Source organism: Callithrix jacchus, chromosome 6 (genome assembly GCF_049354715.1).
Source record: "Callithrix jacchus isolate 240 chromosome 6, calJac240_pri, whole genome shotgun sequence".
NCBI lineage: Eukaryota > Metazoa > Chordata > Mammalia > Primates > Cebidae > Callithrix > Callithrix jacchus.
In genome coordinates, this window is record NC_133507.1 from 5,457,685 (window position 1) to 5,477,299 (window position 19,615).

Consider the following 19,615-nt stretch of genomic DNA (forward strand, 5'->3'; position numbering starts at 1 on the left):
AGAGGCTTAATTGGACTTACAGTTCCACATGGCTGGGGAGGCCACAGAATCATGATGGGAGGAGAAAGGCACTTCTTACATGGTGGTGGCAAGGGAAAATGAAGAAGCAAAAGCAGAAACCCTTGATAAACCCATCAAATCTCATGAGACTTACTCACTATCATGAGACTAGCATGAGAAAGACCAGCCTCCATGATTCAATTACCTCCCCCTGGGTCCCTTGCACAAGATGTGGGAAATCTGGGAGATACAATTCAAGGTGATATTTGGGTGGGTACACCACAGCCAAACCATATCATTCTATGCTTGGGTCTCATGTCCTCACATTTCTAAACCAATCATGCCTTCCCAACAGTCCCCCAAGTCTTAACTCATTCCAGCATTAACCTGAAAGTCCATAGTCCAAAGTCTCATTAGAGACAATACAAATCCCTTCTGCCTGTGAGCCTGTAAAATCAAAAGCAAGCTAGGTACTTCCATGATACAATGGGAAGAAGGGTGCAGTATTGGGTAAATACAGCTACTCTAAATGGGAGAAATTGCCTAAAACAAAGGAGTTACAAGGCCTTGGTTGCAAGTGTGACACCTAGAGGCACAGTCAAATCTGAAAGCTCCACAATGTTCTATTTTGACTCCAGGTCTTACATCTAGGTCACAGTTGATGCAAGAAGTGGGTTCCCATGGTCTGGGTCTGCTCTGCCCCTATGGCTTTGCAGGGTGGAAACAGCCTCCCTCCTGGCTGCTTTCATAGGCTGGTATTGAGTGTCTGCAGTTTTTTCAGGTGTGCTGTGCAAACTGTTGTTGGTGGATATACCATTCTGGGGTCTGGACAACAGTGGTCCTCTTCTCATAGCTCCTCTAGACAATGTCCCAGTAGGAACTCTGTGTGGGGGCTGCCACCCAACATTTCTCTTCTGCACTACCCTAGAAGAAGTTTTTCATGAGGGCCTCACCCCTGCAGCATTCAGGTGTTTTCATACATTTTCTGAAATCTAGGCAGAGGTTCCCAAACCTCAGTTCTTGACTTCTGTGCACCCACAGGCTCAACACCACATGGAATCTGTTAAGGCTTGGGGCTTTCACCCTCTGAAGCCACAGCCTAAGCTGTATGTTGGCCCCTTTTAGCCATGGCTAGAGTCAGTGGGACACAGGGCACCAAGTCCCTAGGCTGTACACAGCATGGAAGTCCCTAGGTTTCCCTGGGCCCAGCCCACAAAACCAGTTTTTCCTCCTAGGCCTCCAGGCCTGTGATGGGAGGGGTTGCTATGAGAGTCTCTGAGATGGCCTGGAGATATTTTCCCCATGGTCCTGGGGATTAATATTAGGCTTCTTGCTACTTAAGCAAATTTCTGCAGCCAGCTTGAATTTCTCCCCAGAAAATGGGTCTTCCTTTTCTGTCACATAGTCAGGCTGCAGATTTTCCAAACTTTTATGCTCTGCTTTGCTGCTTAGAAATTTCTTCTGCCAGATACCCTAAATCATCTCTCTCAAGTCCTAAATTCTACAAATCTCTAGGGCAGGGAAAAAATGCTGCCAATGTCTTTGCTAAAACAGAACAAGAGTTACATTTGCTCCAGTTCCCAAAAAGTTCCTTATCTCCATCAGAGACCACCTCAGCATGGCTCCTATTGTTCATATCACTATCCGTATTCTGGGCAAAGCCATTCAACCAGACTTTAGGAAGTTCCAAACTTTCGCACATTTTCCTGTCTTCTTCTGAACCCTCCAAACTGTTCCAACTACTGCCCGTTACCCAGTTCCAACGTCACTTTCACATTTTTGGGTATTTTTAGAGCAATGCATCACTGTACTGATACCAATTTACTGTGTTAGTCTGTTTTCATGCTGCTGATAAAGACATACCCAAGACTGGGAAGAAAAAGAGGCTTAACTGGACATGGCTGGGGCCGTTTCAGAGTCATGGCGGGGGTGACACTTCTTACATGGTAGTGGCAAGAGAAAATGAGGAAGAAGCAAAAGCAGAAACAACTGATAACCCCATCAGATCTGGTGAGACTTATTCACTCTCATGAGAATAGCACAGGAAAGACGAGCCCCGATTCAATTACCTCCACCTGGGTCCCTCCCACAACACGTGGAAATTCTGAGAGATACAAGTCAAGTTCAGATCTGGGGGGAGTCACAGCCAAATCATATCATCCATTCTTGGGGATGCACCAAACTAACCTTAGGAGGAACTTCATTCATAGTATAACTGAAACAAATACAATAACAGCCCTTTCCTAAAACAAACCCTTTCCTTACCAGGGGACCAGACTGCTTTTGTAAAACTAACAAATTAGGCACAAGATTAGAAATTATGGTTTAGGATTCATGCAGCCAGAGGCCATAGGAATCCTAACCTCCCCAGTTGCTCCTAGGGACAGCATCTCACTAGCTGGTGCCACCAAGACCAGCAATCTGGTTCAATCAGTTCTGCAATCCCACCCACGAACAGAAGACAGCAAAAAGAACCCAGTTCCACCCTCTGTAATTTCCTTTCCAATCCGACCAATCTGAATTTCCCATTCTCTGCCCCCTTACTGCTACTTGCCAGATTATCCTTAAAAAACCACAGTCTCTGAATTCTGGGGGAGACTGATTTGAGTAATAGAACTGTCTCCTGTTTAGCCGTGTCTGCCTGAATTAAACTCTTTCTGTATTGAAATTTCCCCAAATCTGCTGTCTCTATTGCAGTTCCCTTCTATCTGGGCAGCAGGCAAGGAGAACCCATTGGAAGTTTACATTATTAATAAAGTAAGGGACAATTGAATACAAACACTGCAATATCATGACAGTGGGTCTGATTAACTGAGATGAGAACTAAGTGGTTAAAAAGGGCAAGTAACACAGACAGCGAGGAAACGTTGGGCAATGGGACAATTCAGTTCCTCAGTGGGACAGATTGGGACGGCTTCGGATTTCATCATGCTTCTTAGAATGCTGTGCAATTTAAAACTTGTAAATTGTTTATTTCTGGAATTTTACATTTAATATATTTGGGTTGTGGAAAGCAAGATGGTGGATAAAGGAGGACACTTGTAAATCAAGTTAAAGATAGGCAAAACACTGAACAGACACTTTCTCAAAATAGGCAGTTGGAACCTGAAAGCACAAAAAGATGCAACACGGCATTTGTCATTAGGGAAGTGCAAATTAAAACAAGTTACTAGTACATTTATTGCAATGGCTAAATTCCAAAAAAAACCGACAATACCATTTGATGTGAGGATGCAGAGCAACAGGGACTCTCATTCACTTTTGGCAGGGATGCAAAATGGCACAGCCACTTCAGAAGACAATTTGGCAGCATGTCACAAAGCTAACTAAACATAGTATTACCATATGAACCAGTAGTCACACTCCTAGGTATTTAGCCAACTGTTTTGAAAACTGAAGTCCACACACAAATTCTGCACACGAATGGTAACATATGCTTTGCTCCTACTCGAGAAAAACTGTCAGCAACCGAGATGTCCTTCGGTAGGTGAACGGATGCACTGCGGTACATCCACACAATGGAATACTATTCAGCAATCAAATGAAATGGGCTATGGAGGCCTGCCAACACAGGGAGGAAGTTTAAACGTGCATTACAAAGTGAAGGATGCCACTCTGAAAACACTAAGTACTGCACAATCCAATTTATACAACATTCTGGAAGAGGGGAAATGACAGAGACTTAACGGTTGCCAAGGGTTTGGGGACATGGAGGGTTGAGTAGGTGAAGTGCAGACGATTTCTTTTGGAGGGTGGTTAAAGGCTCCTGTTTGGTAACTGTCATAATGGATACATAATGCTTTCCATTTCTCACACTCTATAGACCGGTACCACACAACCCTTCCAACCCTGCACTCACAGTCAACAGCAGTGACTGTAGGAAAGCCCGTCTTGCCCCATGAGCGTTTTGTGATTTGAGAGAGATTAGATCCCAGAACAGAGGCGGGGCATTCACTCTCCTGTGCTCACATTCTCTACTCCAAAAGCTTCCATTCGGTTGCCACCGCCACTGTCTCCAAAATGGAGACTTGTAGATTCCCCTTTACTGACGCCCAGTGTAAACATGCAGATTTCTGTAGCTGTCCGGCCTCCCACCACCGCTCCGGACTGACAAGGCTCGGGGTCTCAGAGGGTTAACCAAGGGGAGAGTCAACAGGAAGCAGTGTTCAGATTTATCCCCCCCGCCAACACACCTAAGCCTTTAATTACGTCTTGGTGAAACATCACTTGACCTTTTATTCCACATCATAATTCCCAAACGATCAGGGTATTTTAATTTCATTTTACATCTAAATTTAGGATACTCATAGTCCATCTCGAAATCCCAGCCCGCCAGTTACGTCAATGGGACAGCACGCGCAAGAGCTGCGCCATTCTGGTGAAGTGTTTACATCTGCAGCGGTAAGTGAGAAATGGTTTATTAATAATCATGGCGTCACTGAAAGGGAGGGAGAAGCCAGGGGATACAGACAAACGCACAGCCTCCTCCGCTCTTCTCCAAACCACCCCACAACCAAGTGCCCAGTGCTGACGCAGGAGCACAAAAGACCCTGCACTGCAGCAAGAGGAGTGCGCATGCTCCCAGAGGGGCCCTCCCAGGACCCAGATGCAAGCCCCCACCCTCCCCCTTGGCTGCTATGAACACAAGTAACTCATGAAGAGCTTTGTTCTCAGAAACACAGCCTTTTTACTCATGGGCCTGAAATCAGCTTTTAATCAAGAATCCCAATTTCAGACAGTCAAGCCTTACTACATAGAAAAATATAGCAAATGTCTAACAAAACTGTCCCTTCCAGCATATTGCAATCAACTTTGTCATGAAAAGGACAAAAAGAAAAACCTGCACAACATGACACAGGGCAGACCCAGACTTCAGCTCTTATGGGCTCTCCTTGGATGACCATGTAGAATATCATCTGCACCCTGTACCAGCCCTGAGCTAGGCATGCTTCTGGGGTCAGGAAGCTAACGTGGGCAAAAGGCTTTCATTGAGCACAATTTACATTTCTGACATTAGGGCCTCCTAAGGCTATGTTTTTTTCTTTTATTTTTTCTTTTATTTTTTGAGCTGTTCTTGAAGTCACCCTTGACTCTATCAAGTTCTTAACTCACCTCTTGTCGAATTCCATCTGCCTTTTAATTCCACATCTTAAACCATAGATGATCAGGACTTCTCCATTCATCCACACCTGAATCGAAGGCCCCAACATTCCATCCCAAATGTCCACACCCACAGTTGTATTTGGATGGGGAGCAGATGGGCATAAAGGCAATTTATTTGGAGCCACTGAAGGCTGCCTTCATAGGAACAGAACAGAAAATGGCTGATGAACGGCTGTCAGCCCACAGGAGAGGACGGCAGGTTAGAAGGGTCGGCAGCGCATTAGCCCTCTGTATCTCCCTGCTATTCCTACCCCTGCTTCTGCTGTGACCCTAAAGGAGACGCAAGCACAATGAAGAACTTGCCAGGCATCAAAGAAGAGAGTGCAAGGCCGGAAGCCCCCTCCTCTCAACGGGAGGGCTCATGGCTTGCCCCTCCCTCCCTCCTGCACACTCCCCCTCCCAGCTGTTGGTCCACACGTTTTTTTGCAGAAACAAAGCTCTCACAGACGCAGACCAGCACACCAGTTTTCCCGAGAATCCCCCCCAGTCTCAGACAGTCTGCTCTGAGCCTTGTCAAACAGTGAAGACATCACGTCCGAAGTGCACCCCTGCCAGTGAGCGGCCACAGAGTACTGGGTTTGGCAGATGTGGGAGACGAATGTGGCTGTTACTATTGCGGAAATCTTGACTGAGCTACCTGAATCTGTATTGATTTATTCGTTCAGTCTTGGCGGAGGCTTCTCTCTCCACACTCTTAATTCACATTGTCCAGCCCCGGCTTCCCGTGATTCCCTGTCTGAAACCAGACGCTGTCAAGGTTTCTGCTAACCTTTTGTTCTACACACGAACCAGAGATCTCTTTAGAACTTTCTGCAGCAAATTAGCAAATTAAGGCAACTTAAGTGGAAGCAATTTAAGTCTGAACAGTTATAGAATATAAAATAGATGATTAGGGCTCTTGGGCCTACAGAGAATAATAGGCTGCAAGGGTTAGAATAGAGAAGTAGCACAGCCAGCATCTCCCAGCCCTTGACACTCCCCTCCCCCAGCCTCTCGATGAATGAGGAAGAGAAAACAGGCACAAAGAAGACCCCCCTCAGTATACAAAGCCCACTCTGGAGACCCCTCGATGCACAAAGAGGGCGTCCCTTTTTCCATCTTCCCCACGCTGCACTCCGTGCTGCCTCTCACGTACAACCTCTTCACATACTCAGCCCGGACACCACATTATCTGAAGGGCCTTAATTTCAAGAGCTCTGCAGTGGGTTTATCGATGCGGGATGTCTTCTGAATCCCACGCAATAATTTTCTCTAGGACTGGAGTGTGAAATGAAGCTATTAGGGAAATAGTAGACGATTATGAAATGGAAGCAATTTTTCCAAACCTACAGTTATTCTTTTCAATTCCTGATACCACTTCAGCCCTCTGAGCCATCACTATGCAGGTTGTCTAATTAAAACTTCCTTTCCTTTCCTCTTTTTGCACTGTCTCTAACATATCTCCTACATGGTGCCCAATTAACCCACGCTGGTGTGCAAATACCCACACATATCTGTGAATATCAACCAGAGAAATGCAATAGGTCAATCAGTGAGGCCACAGGCAGGCTGTTCTGTGGAGACGTCGTACAATTTGCCCATCACAACCTTAAATTCAGAGGGAAAGAAAAGGGGGTAGATCAGGGAGGGTTAAAAAAAAACACAAGAGCCAACATCCCCCTATCTCTCTGTAACCCAACCCCTCTTCTGCAGGGAGCTGAGAGACAAAGGGGTGGCCAGTGCTCCTAGAAGTCTCTCCTGAGGAAAGAGGGCTCCCCTTTTTTTCCTCTCTCCTCCCCTACATTCTCCTTCCCAGCTCTTTGACACTGACTGGCTTTGTTTTCTGGAATAAAGCCAGTACAAAATGGGCTATTATACCAGATTCCGCTCAGATGACCCCTGCCTTCATTTCAAATGCTTTTGCCTTGCACCTGGCCACAGGACTGAACATTAGTGCTACATCCTTTCCCAGCACTTTAGAAATAAAGAATGCAACAATGAGACCAAAGCACACATGCAGGAGCCAAAGGCTTTGCTACCTGTTTTCTTCTTGCAGGCTTTAAGATGCATTATCACAAGTTCTGAACTCACTCCTTGTCAAATCCCTGCATCCTTTCCATTCCGTGTAAAATAACAGACAATGAGGGCTTAATCTTTCCCTGTACACATATATCAGGGACCTTAGTTGTCTATTCCAAATTCTAAGGACCTGCAGTTACTCATAGGAAGATTAATGAGATGACAGATTGAGGTAATTCTTGAACAGTGAGCCTTGGGCTGGACTTGTCAGTAAAATAACAAAAAGTGGCACATCCAATGCAGGGAGCTGAGACACAGGGAGAGGAAAGCAGGTAGAGACAGGCACAGTCCATCGAGCATCTCTGCTGCTGCGACCCCTGGCGCTTTGGGGAGAGCAACCTGAAGGAGACAGTTGCATGAAGAAGCACAAGGAGGCACCAGGAATCCTCCTCCATTGCACAGGGACAAAACTGGCCATTGACTTCCCCAAGCCCAGCCAAAGGTACAACACCATGCAGTTGCCTGTGGACAGTTCTGCTGTTGAGCAGAATTGAGCCATTAATGTGAAGCCATGCTTATGTTTAATTTCCAACCAGTAACTGTCTATCTCCAAAATCTCACTTCCAAGCATCCTGATTTCCAGTCTCCACTTTCCACTCACATGCCCAGGAAAATCCGTGTAAGCAATACTTTGATGCCTACTGAATTCCCATTCTTTGAGCATTTATTTTTATCTGTGTTTCCACATCTTCCTAGCTTCACCTTTCTTCCTACTCCACATCGCTTCAGCCCAGTGCATCCGCATATGGTCTCTCCCTCTTGTTTTCTGTTTTCCTGGCCCTGAGACTCAGAAGGACTGAAGAAAAGCACACAATTCTGTGCATGTGTTTTACGTTTGTGTAATTTTTCTACTGTGATAAAATACATATAATATAAAATTACCATCATAACCACTTTTACATGTACATTTTTTGGCATTGAGCACATATATATATTGTTACGCATCTTCAGATGTGTAGTATCCACCATCTTCAGAACACAAGTCATCCCGCAAAGCCGAAACTCTGTACCCATTAAACAAGAAGTCCCCATTCTCTTCTCCCCATAGTCCCCGACAACCACCAGTCTATTTTCTTTTTCTATGACTTTGTCTACTCTAAGTACTTCCTTAAGCAGAATCAGACTATATTTGCCTTTTTGTGACTGGCTTATTTCAGTTAGTATAATGCCCTTGATTCATCGATGTTGTACCATACTTCAGTATTTTCTTCCCTTTAAGGCTGAATAGTATTCCAGTGTATGGATACACCATGTTTTATATATCTGTTCAGCTTTCTATTTCTATGTACACTTGGGCTGCTCCCATATGGAAGTGATTGTGAATAACACTGCTACGATAACGGATGTACCAGTATATTTTTGAAACCATGCTTTCCATTCTTTTGGGCATATGCCCAGAAGGGGAATTACTCAATCACAAGTAATTCTATTTTTATTTTTTGCTGAACTACTGTTTTCACAGCAGCTGTACCATTTCACATTCCCACCAACACCATGCAAGGTTTCCACTTCTCAACATTTTCACCAACACTTATTTTCTGTTTTGTTTTGTTTTTTGTTTTTTTTTTTTAGATTTTAGAGTAGTCACCCTGATGGATATAAAGTGGTATTTTGTTGTAGTTTTAACTTGCATTTCACCAATTAGTGATGTTCAACTGTGGTTTTTACCTTCGCTTTTAAATTATAATCACAGACTTCTGTCAGAGTGAATAATTCTGGACATGAACTACTTTCTTGCAAAAACAAGAACTTTGGTTGAAATGCATGAAACAATGGGTCTCAGATACTGAACACAATTTTCAACATTTGTAAGGGGATTGAAATCCTACAAAGCATGTTTTCCAATATAAACAGTATTAAAGTGAAAAGTAGTAAAAGAAAGATGTCTTGAAATCCTCCTTAATATTCGGATATTTTACAACAAATTGTAAATGAACTATTTGTCAAATATGAGAACAAGAGAAAATGAAAGTTAAGATATGTGGGTAAGAACTGCAACAACCTCCCCCATTTCTTTTTGCCCAGATCCCTCAGAAAAGCAGAGGAATCTACCAAAGGTAAGCCCTCTTTTGGCCTTTCTTATAGTATATACTTCATGAAAGTGTATAATCTAGTGCTTCATCCTCATCTCCTCTCATTTTAGACAACACACTTCAAATTCCCATTCCAAGTACTCTTATAGGTATGTACGTTTGATGTGAAATACTTTTCACTGTTGGGCACCATGGGCTCTACGTGTGTTCTTTGTTCTGAAGAAATGTAACTTGGAAGTCCAAATTGGTATAGTATTTTGATTTCATACAAGGGTTTGGAGCATTTGCATCTACCACTAGACTGTATGCAAAGCACACTTGAGTCTTACTTGACTCTCTATTCATTTTAGGACTCACATATAGTCCCCTGGATCTATAGTGTAATACAGTGTAGTCTGCTTGCCAGCTGTGTGTGAAACCTTCCCCTAACCCTCAACCCCAGGGAATCTGCCCCATAGCCATCTATAGTCTTGGTCAATCTTGTTGCCAGATGGAGAAGTTTTTGTGGATCATTTGAGGTCAGGAGTTCAAGACCATCCTGGCCAACATGGCAAAACGTAGTCTCTACCAAAAATACAAAAAGTAGCCAGACGTGGTGGTGGATGCCTGTAGTCCCAGCTACTTGGGAGGCTGAGGCAAGAGAACTGCTTGAACCCAGGAGATGGAGGTTGTAGTGAGCCAAGATTGTGCCATTGCACTCCAGCCTGAGCAACAGAGTGATACTCTGCCTCAATTAGATAGATAGAAAAATAAATAAATAAAATAAAATAAAATCACTCATTGAGGACCAGTCTTTCTGGATGTGTACACGTGTGTGCCTGTGTGTGTGTATCAGCAGCGACTGCTAATGTTGTAGGTAGTGTTGCCTTATTTAAGGCTTGATTACGTATTGCTGGTTTCCATGACCCATTCGGTTTCTGGGAAACCACTCGGTATCCGCATAAGGATATCGTACAGAGAATTGCTTGGTACCAGTTCTCCAACTGCTAAAATGACATTAATTAAAGTGGTAATCTCATTTTCTCCACTAGGTGTCTGTTAGTGTTTCAAACTAACAATCTATGTGAGTTTAGACAGTTTTATTGGTTCCCATTTAGAAAATCTAATTAATACTGACTGAGGGAAGAACTTACATGCCTTTTGTATTACAATACAAGTTAGGGTAACTATCCTTCATCAGACACGTTATCCACATCAATATTACATTCAGATAAAGGAGACACAACCATTTCACACACAATCTGTTCCTACTTCAATTTTTATTCAAAATTTTAACTTAATAGTGACAACTGTTGCATGCCCGTATTTTTCCCTAACTTTAGCTTCTGGTGATAGTTCGACCACTGGTTTTGAAATCACAGTGCATTTGGCTTTTGTGTCAAGGAGCTCCCAAATGAGCTCTTCTCCACCCTCAGCCATTTTACCTACACATGGGTGTACGGCAGCAATCCAAACCACAAGAGAGCTCCTCTACCCACATGAACACCGACACTAGCACGAGCAGTGGGCTGGAGACCTCACAAGTGCACTGCACCAGAGAAGGAACTTGTGTTGACTCATTCACACCCAGAGACCTCAGTGGCTGCCGCAGGGAGTCACAGTGTGAGCAAAGTCACTGTGGCACTGTATTCTTTCCTGGGAACCACAGCCCCCATATCTCCACATCCTGGAGCTCCCACTGACATACTTCAGTGTCCACAGAGAGGACCTTAGTGGGCACAGCACTAACTGGACACAGAGGTGCCATAATTACTGTGCTGTCCCTAGTAATCTAGCTCACAGGGAGCACTACTCCTGGGGGGAAAGGACGGTACAGTGCCTCAAAATCGTGGCCCCTGAGACCAAGAAAACCATAGCACACACTTTGCAGAGCACGAGCACTCCCTGTATGGGTCTGTGAAAAGCGACTTCATCCCCAGTCACAGCACAAGGCCTGTTCTTGGCCTCACAAGCGAAGAGTGAGATCCTCTCCCACCAGCAGAGGACTCTGTACTTGGGCTCGTACATAGAGAGCAGGGTCCCTCCTTGTGCTCTGCACACTGCTGCACCTGAAGCTACTTCCATGCTGCTGAAGTCTGAGGCAAGCTGCCTGTCTAGGTCTGTGAGCAGTGACTGCACCCCCGCTGGCAGCATGGTTTCCATGCTCAGGATAACGCGTGAAGGACAGAGCCCCTCTATGCTCTGTGTGGTACTGTGGTGCTGCTGCCATCAACAGCAGATTAATTTGAGAGCTGAATGTCTGGGGTTGTGGGTGGTAACCCCAAATCACAGCCACTGCCAACATCAAGGCCACACACGATCCACAGCATTTTCCCACCAATGCTATTGACATTGTTCACACCACACCAAGTTCCCAGAGACTAGAGAACCTGCTTATTCTGCCAAGCCCACTGCTACCACTACCAGCACCCAAGTAAGACACCAGGAGGCTGAAGAATTGGTTATCCTGGTCCTGTTAATACCAGTGCAACTGTACCCAGCCCTGGGGCCCAAGAACAAGCATTTCAGCCCAATGCTGTTACCACTGAGGCATGAAGACTGGCCCACATGGCTTCCTTATTCCAACTCTCCACCCACGAGGCCAAGAAGGGAGTTTGTGCTATGACTGGGGGTGGAGTCACTTTTCACAGACCCAAACGGGTAGTGTTCATGCTCTGAAAAATGTGTACTATGGTTTCCATTGTCTCAGGGGCCACCTTTTCGATGTACTGTGCCATCCTTTCCCTCAGGAGTAGGGTTTCCTGTGAGCTAGATTACTGGGGTCAGCACAGCGGTAACCTACCATAACCTACACTGATAACCACACCCTAAATCACCAAAGAAATCAAATATGCCACTGATTCTGCTTACAGTCTAATAAGCTGTATGTACACCACACTACAGTATATGCCTAGAATCAAATCCTAAGGGCTTGCCCAACCAACAACACTGATACATGGAAAAAGTTCTACCCTATGAAGGCAGATTCAAAAAACTTGAATAAGTGAGCCAAGTCTTAAATAGTTGGTCGTATCACTTCTAAATCTTCTTAGTAAAAGTTTACCTCCAATTACCAATCATAATGCAGCTTCTCTATCTTAACAACGGGTGACGTGATAGCCGTCCATGCATCAGAAGTGTTTAATTTCCTGGCCTGTTATTTTCCCTTTAACAACAACAACAACATAAAAAAATGGAAGACATTCATCATGTTTCAGTGGGTCAGAGTCAGCCTTATGGCTCCCCCATATGAACCATCTTGTGAACTGGGTTACCAAGACCACCCTTGGGCTCCGTGATTCACTGGAGAACACACAGAACTCAGAAAAGCTATTATACTTACAGTTAATAAGGCTTATTACAGTGAAAAGAAACATTAAAATCAGCCAAAAGAAAAGGCGCATGGAATGAAGTCCAGGATAAACCAGATGGAAGCTTCCAGTTGTCCTCACCCAGTGGAGTCTCATGGTTGTACTTCATTTTCCCAGCAACAACATGTGATAACACGCATGACATGTTGTCAATGAGAAACACTCATCTGAGCTTTGAGTCAAGGGTTTTTATCGCGGGTCACTCCCACTGGCATACAGCACCTGCATGACTAATGATGGCTACTCAGACTCCAGCTGCCCAGAGCACACTAAGACATTCACCATAAATCATATCATTAGCCTAACCAGTCTAATCAAACTAGTATCGTGTGGTCTGAGGACTCAGCATTAGAAAAACATTCTCATCAGGCAGAGCACTGCAAAGGCTTAGAGAGTGCAACTCCCACAATCAGGCTGTGGGGCAGTTCAGAAGCCTAGCCTTTCTTGGAAATATTCAGAGTTAAGCAGCATAGGCATAATGGGTTAGCCTTTTGCTACACAATCCCTAATAATGTTATGAATGCATCATTACCTCAATATAAAAATCAGACCTCACAGAAATGTAAAAGTAAAAAAAAAAAAACTGTACAGCAGCTTTTCTCATGAACATAAACTCAAAAATATTTTATAAAATATTACTTAATTTAATTTATAAATATTTAAAATTTCTACACGAGGACCAAGTAGGATTTATCTCCAAAATGTAAGGTGATTTTCACACCTGAAAATAAATAAATATAGTTTGCCATATAATAATAATATATAATGAATGAAAAAATAGAATTATATCAGTAGATACAAAATATCTGACATATCCAAAGCCATTTTTGATTAAACCTGTTAACAAGTTAGGAGTGAAAGAGGACTTCAACCTGATAAAAAGCATCTATGAAAAATCTGCTGATAGCAACATATCTAACATAGACTTAATGTTTTCTCCTTAAGAAGAGAAATACAACAAGGAATCCTCCCTATAGTCAGTCTACATTGTAGTCAAGGTCCTAGGCACTGCAATCAAGAAAAGAAAAAAAAAGCCATAACGGTTAGAATATAAGGGATAAAACTGCCTTTACTTTTATATGAAATATTTATTTCTATAGGGAATCTTCCTCTAAGGAATGTACAAGAACTACTAAAATTAATAAGTGAGTTTAGCAAAGACACATAATCAAAAATTATACAAAAATGAAGTTTCTATCTATACAATAGCATTGGAAAGTATAATTTAAATATTATTTAGAATGGCATTAAACATATATGTATCTATTTAAAATGCTTAGTAGTAAGTTTAACAAGGTATGTACAAGAGTTCTATGCTGAAAACTACAACACATTGCTGAAATGAACTAAGAATTACCTATGTAAATTAATGGATGGGAAGACTAAGTTTTTCTTTTTAGGGGGGGAGGAAGGCAGGAAGGGAGGGAAGAAGGACGGTAGGGAGGAAGGAAGGGATGAAGGAAGGAAGGAAAGAAGGGAGGAAGCGGGGAGGGAGGGAGGGAGGGAGGAAGGGAAGGGAAGGAAGGAAATCAAGCAATGAGAGAAACATTGCCGACCTGGATCTAGAGGTTTACAAGTTGATTTCTTTTTTTTGAGAGAAGGAAAGAAAAAAAAAATAAGTAAAGGAGAGGAAGAAAGAGGAAGAGAAAGAGGGAGAGTAAATGGAAATATTGCTTTATTTCGAAAAAAATTGAGTATTAATAATGGCCAATCAATGTTTCATTTAAACTTATGGGTAGGTGTGATGTGGTATTGACAAGAATGTATATTTTGTGTATTTGAAGTGGAGAGCTCTATGAATATTTATTAAGTTTACTTGTTCTGGATCTGAGTTCGAGTCCTTGATATCCTTATTAATTTTCTGTCTCATTGAATCTAAGTCTCGTATCTGGGTGTTAGGATCGTTAGCTCTTGTTGTTGCATTGATCCTTTTACCACTATATCTCTGTTGCTTTAAAATCTATTTTCTCCGATACGAGAATTGCAACTCCTGCTTTTTATTTATTTATTTTTTATTTTTGCTCTCCATTTGGTTGGTAAATCTTTCTCCATCCCTTTGTTTTGAGTCTTTGTGTATCCTTGCATGTGAAACAGGTCTGGATGTAACATGCCATTGGGTTTTGGCTGTGTCTTTTGATTGGGGGATTTAGTCGATTTAAATTTAGGGTTACTGACATTTGATGTTGACTGGCTGTTTTATCCATTCATTGGTGTAAATTCTTCTTTATGTTGGTGCTCTTTACTTTTTGGTGTATTTTTAGAAAGGCTAATACTGGTTGTTTCTTTCTGTGTGTAATGCTTCTTTCAGAAGCTCTTGTAAAGCAGGCCTGGTGGTAATAAAATCTCTGAGTTCTTGCTTGTTCATAAAAGGTTTTATTTTTCCTTCAGTTGTGAAGCTTAGTTTGGCTGGATATGAAATTCTGGGCTGAAGGTTCTGTTCTTTGAGAATGTTGAATATTGGCCCCCACTCTCTTCTGGCTTGTAGAGTTTCTGCTGAGAGATCTGCTGTAAGTCTGATAAGCTTGCCTTTGTGGGTAACATGACCTTTCTCTCTGGCTGCCCTTAGTATTTTCTCCTTCGTTTCAACCCTGGTGAATCTAACGATTATGTGCCTTGGGGTTGCTCTTCTTGAGGAATATCTTTGTGGTGTTCTCTGTATTTCCTGGGGTTGAATTTTGACCTGCTTTGCTAGTTTAGGAAAATTTTCCTGAATAATATCCTGAAGGGTATTTTCCAGCTTGTATTCATTCTCTCCGTCGCATTCAGGTACACCTATCAAACGTAAATTTGGTCTTTTCACATAGTCCCACATTTCTTGGAGACTTTGCTCATTCCTTTTTATCCTTTTTTCTCTAATCTTGTCTTCACGTTTTATTTCATTAAGTTGGACTTTGACCTCTGATATCCCTTCTTCTGCTTGAACAATTCGAGTGTTTAAACCTGTGCATACTTCTCGGAGTTCCTGTATTGTATTCTTCAGTTCCATTAATTCACTCATACTCCGCTCTAAGTTGTCTATTCTCAATAGGATTTCATCAAACCTTTTTTCAAAGTTCCTAGTTTCTTTACGTTGGGCTACAACATGTTCTTTTAACTCACCGAAGTTTGTTATTATCCATTCCTTGAAGAGTGATTCTGTCATCAGGAGGCGCTCGTTCTCCATCAAGCCTTGTTCCATTGTTGATGTGGAACTGTGATCATCTTTAGAGGGAGAGGCGTTCTGACTTTGAGTATTCTCAGCTTTTTTACGCTGGTTTCTTCCCATCATTGTAAATTTATCCTCCTGTCTCTTTGAAATTACCAACTTTCAGATTAGGTCTCTTGAGTGGGCGTCCAGGTTGTTAGTTCCCAGGGCCAGAGCAGCTGCGTTAAAACTGATGGTGCTTTTCTGCCCAGGATTCTCCTGTCCGGCTTCCTTCTTGTGTCGGTAGTCGACTCTGCCTTCCCGGGGCTCCAAACCTCAGTCAGAAGGGAAACCGGTCCTGTTTACTCTGCGCCCAGTGCTCTCGCGGGGAGGTGCCCTCTCAGCGGCTGCGCCGGGCTCTGGTGTCCTGCTGGGGACCCATGTGGGTCCTCTGAACCTGTTTACTTTGCTCCGAGAGCTGCCGCGCCGAGGCGGAACCGCTGCACCGGCCACGAGAGTTGCGCTGGCCACCCGTGTGTTTCCTCCACTGGGGGATCTCCTGCTCCGTGAGCGACCAGAATTTGTCTGAAAGTGTGGCGTCCCCTAGTTCTCCGCACCTTCACTGAGAGTTGCAATCCCGGGATGTTAGCGATCGGCCATCTTGGATCGACCGGGAAGACTAAGTTTTACTAAAATGTCACTTCTCTGAAATAGATCCATGGGTCTAAAGTATAATTCAAAGTAAATTCCATTGACTTTTTTTTAGTAGAAATTATCCATCTAGGCTGGGTGCAGTGGCTCACACCTGTAATCCTAGCACTTTGGGAGGCTAAGGCGGGTGGATCACGAGGTCAAGAGATCGAGACCATCCCGGTCAACACAGTGAAACCTCGTCTCTACTAAAAATACAAAAAATTAGCTAGGCATGGTGGCACGTGCCTGTAGTTCCAGCTACTCGGGAGGCTGAGGCAGGAGAATTGCCTGAACCCAGGAGGCGGAGGTTGCGGTGAGCCAAGATCGTGCCATTGCACTCCAGCCTGGGTAACAAGAGCAAAACTCTGTCTCAAAAAAAAAAAAAAAAAAAAAAGGAATTATCCATCTATTAAATAGTTCTAAAATTTTCATAGAAATACTCATTTATATGGATAACCAAATACTTTCAAAAAAGCTACAGCAACCAAGAGGATCTGTTACTTGCTTAAGGACAGAGAAATAGATCAATGAGTCAGAAGAGTAAATTTAACAATATGGTCAAGTAATTTTTTAAAAGAAGTGCCAAGTTAATTTAGTAGGTAAGGATTATATTCTCAAACAACTCTGAAAAAAGAATAAATAAGCCTCAAACTACTTTTCACACCATACACACATGAGATAACATATATCTCAGCCCTAAACATGAGAAAGTATAAAATCTTGAGAAAAAGTAGGAGTACAACATTATGATACCAAAGGAGATAAAGTTTTCATAGAGAGAGAACCAAAATGAAAGGCATTAAAGAAAAATAAGAGATAGTATTGACTTCATCCAATCAAAGAAATGATTTTCAAATGAGTTAACTTGTTCATTGATCCTTTTCTGCTTGGAAAAGGTCTTTTAATTTCCTTCCTTTGAGAATGTCTTTTCTCTTCTTTCCTAAAATGTATTTTCGACAGACAGAAGGTTTGGAGTGACAGTCATTTTCATTTAGAACTTGAAAACTGTTGTGCCACTTCCTTCTGGCCCCCATGGTTTCTAATGAGAATTCCACCGATTTTCAAATTGTTTTTCTCTACAGATAAGGTGTTGTTTCTCACCAATCGCTTTCAAAACTTTTTCTTTCTGATTTAGTTTTCTGAAATTTGACTAGGATGTATCTTGTTTTCTATTTTCTTAGTTTTATCCCATTTGAGACACATTCAGCTTCCTAAATATGCCTAAGTCCTTTGCCAAATTTTGAAAGTCTTCAGCCACAATTCTTTGTTTTTTTTTTTTTTTTTGAGATGGAGTTTCGCTCTTGTTACCCAGGCTGGAGTGCAATGGCATGATCTTGGCTCACTGCAACCTCCGCCCCCTGGGTTCAGGCAATTCTCCTGCCTCAGCCTCCCGAGTAGCTGGGATTACAGGCACGCACCACCATGCCCAGCTAATTTTTGTATTTTTAGTACAGACGGGGTTTCACCATGTTGACCAGGATGGTCTCGATCTCTTGACCTCGTGATCCACCCGTCTCGGCCTCCCAAAGTGCTGGGATTACAGGCGTGAGTCACCGCACCCGGCCCCACAATTCTTTTGAATAGTTTTCTAGCCCTGTCAGCATCTCCCGTCTTTCTGAGACATCTATGATGTAAAGATTGTATCTTTCCTCACAGTGCCACAGATCCTTAGGGCTCTATTCATCCGCTTACTTATTTTTCTGGTCTATTTCCTCTCTGTTGTTAAAATTGAATAATTTCTATTGTTCTTTCTTCAGAATCACTGATTCTTTTCTCTATTTCCTCCATTTTCTTTCATTGAACACATTCGGTGAACTTTGCTGTACAACTTTGAATTCTCTTATTAGATATAAGAACTATGGGGTAGTTGCTAGAAGATTTTCTATGTACAGACTCTTGCTGCCTTTGAGTAGGTACAGAATTAGTTCTTCCTTTCTTACTCATATAGTTTCTTTCTTCCTTTTTCTAAACTTATTGTATCAGTGAGAATACCCAGTATAATGTTGAGTAGAAATGGTAAAAGTAAACATCCTTGTCTTGCTCTTGAAATTATAAAGAAAGATTTCAGATTTTATCATTAAGTATGACTTTAGCTCTAGGTATGTCTTAGGTGTCTTTTATCAGCTGGAGGAATTTACTTTTCATTCTGAATTTGATCATTTTTATCATGTGTGGATGCTGAATTTTGTCAAATAATTTACATACATCTTTTAAAGATATTATACAGGCTGGGCACAGTGTCTCACACCTGTAATCCCAGCCCTTTGGGAGGCCGAGGCAGGCGGATCACTTGAGCCCAGGGTGGGTTTGAGACCTGGCCAACAGCCCGGGATTTCAGCCTGGTGAAACCTTGCCTCTACTAAAATTAGAAAAATCAGCCGAGCATGGTGGTACATACCTGTAATCCCAGCTACTTGGAAGGCTAAGGCAGGGGGATCACTTGAACTCAGGAGGTGAAGGCTGCAGTGAACCAAGATCGCACCACTGCACTCCAACCGGGTGAAAGCACAAGACTCTAAAAAAAAAAAAAAATTATTTTTTTGTCATGTCTCTGCCAGGTTTTGGTATAATTTCATGACAATATCTCTAATGAATATCGATGTGAAAATCCTCAATAAAATCCTGGCAAACTGAATCCAGCAGCACATAAAAAAGCTTATCCACTATGATCAAATCACCTTTATCCCTGGGATGCAAGGCTGGTTCAACATACACAAATCAATAAACATAATCATCACATAAACAGAACCAAAGACAAAAACCACATGATTATCTCAATAGATATGGAGAAGTCCTTCAACAAAATTCAACAGCCCTTAATGCTAAAAACTCTCAATAAATTAGGTATTGATGGAACATCTCTCAAAATAAGAGCTATTTATGAAACCCCACAGCCAGTATCATACTGAATGGGCAAAAACTGGAAGCATTACTTTTGAAAACCAGCACAAGACAAGAATGCCCTCTCTTACCACTCCTATTCAATATGGTATTGGAAGTTCTGGCCAGAGCATTCGGGCAAGAGAAAGAAATAAATGGCATTCAGTTAGGAAAATAGGAAGTCAAATTGTCTCTATTTGCAGATGACATGATTGTATATATAGAAGACCCCATGATCTCAGCCCAAAAATCTCCTTAAGCTGATAAGCAACTTCATCAAAGTCTCAAGAAATAAAATCAATGTACAAAAGTCA

At 42.5% G+C, this 19,615-nt stretch overlaps 1 long non-coding RNA gene across 1 annotated transcript in view; it reads right to left on the reverse strand.

Annotated features, from left to right (window-relative positions):
- Positions 1 to 19,615, reverse strand: part of LOC128932308 (uncharacterized) — a 164,672-nt gene that overhangs the window by 122,292 nt on the left and 22,765 nt on the right. Inside the window, exon 2 of the long non-coding RNA XR_008481959.2 lies at positions 18,820 to 18,936. This is a non-coding gene — a long non-coding RNA (uncharacterized LOC128932308). The remainder of the gene's footprint in view (positions 1 to 18,819; positions 18,937 to 19,615) is intronic.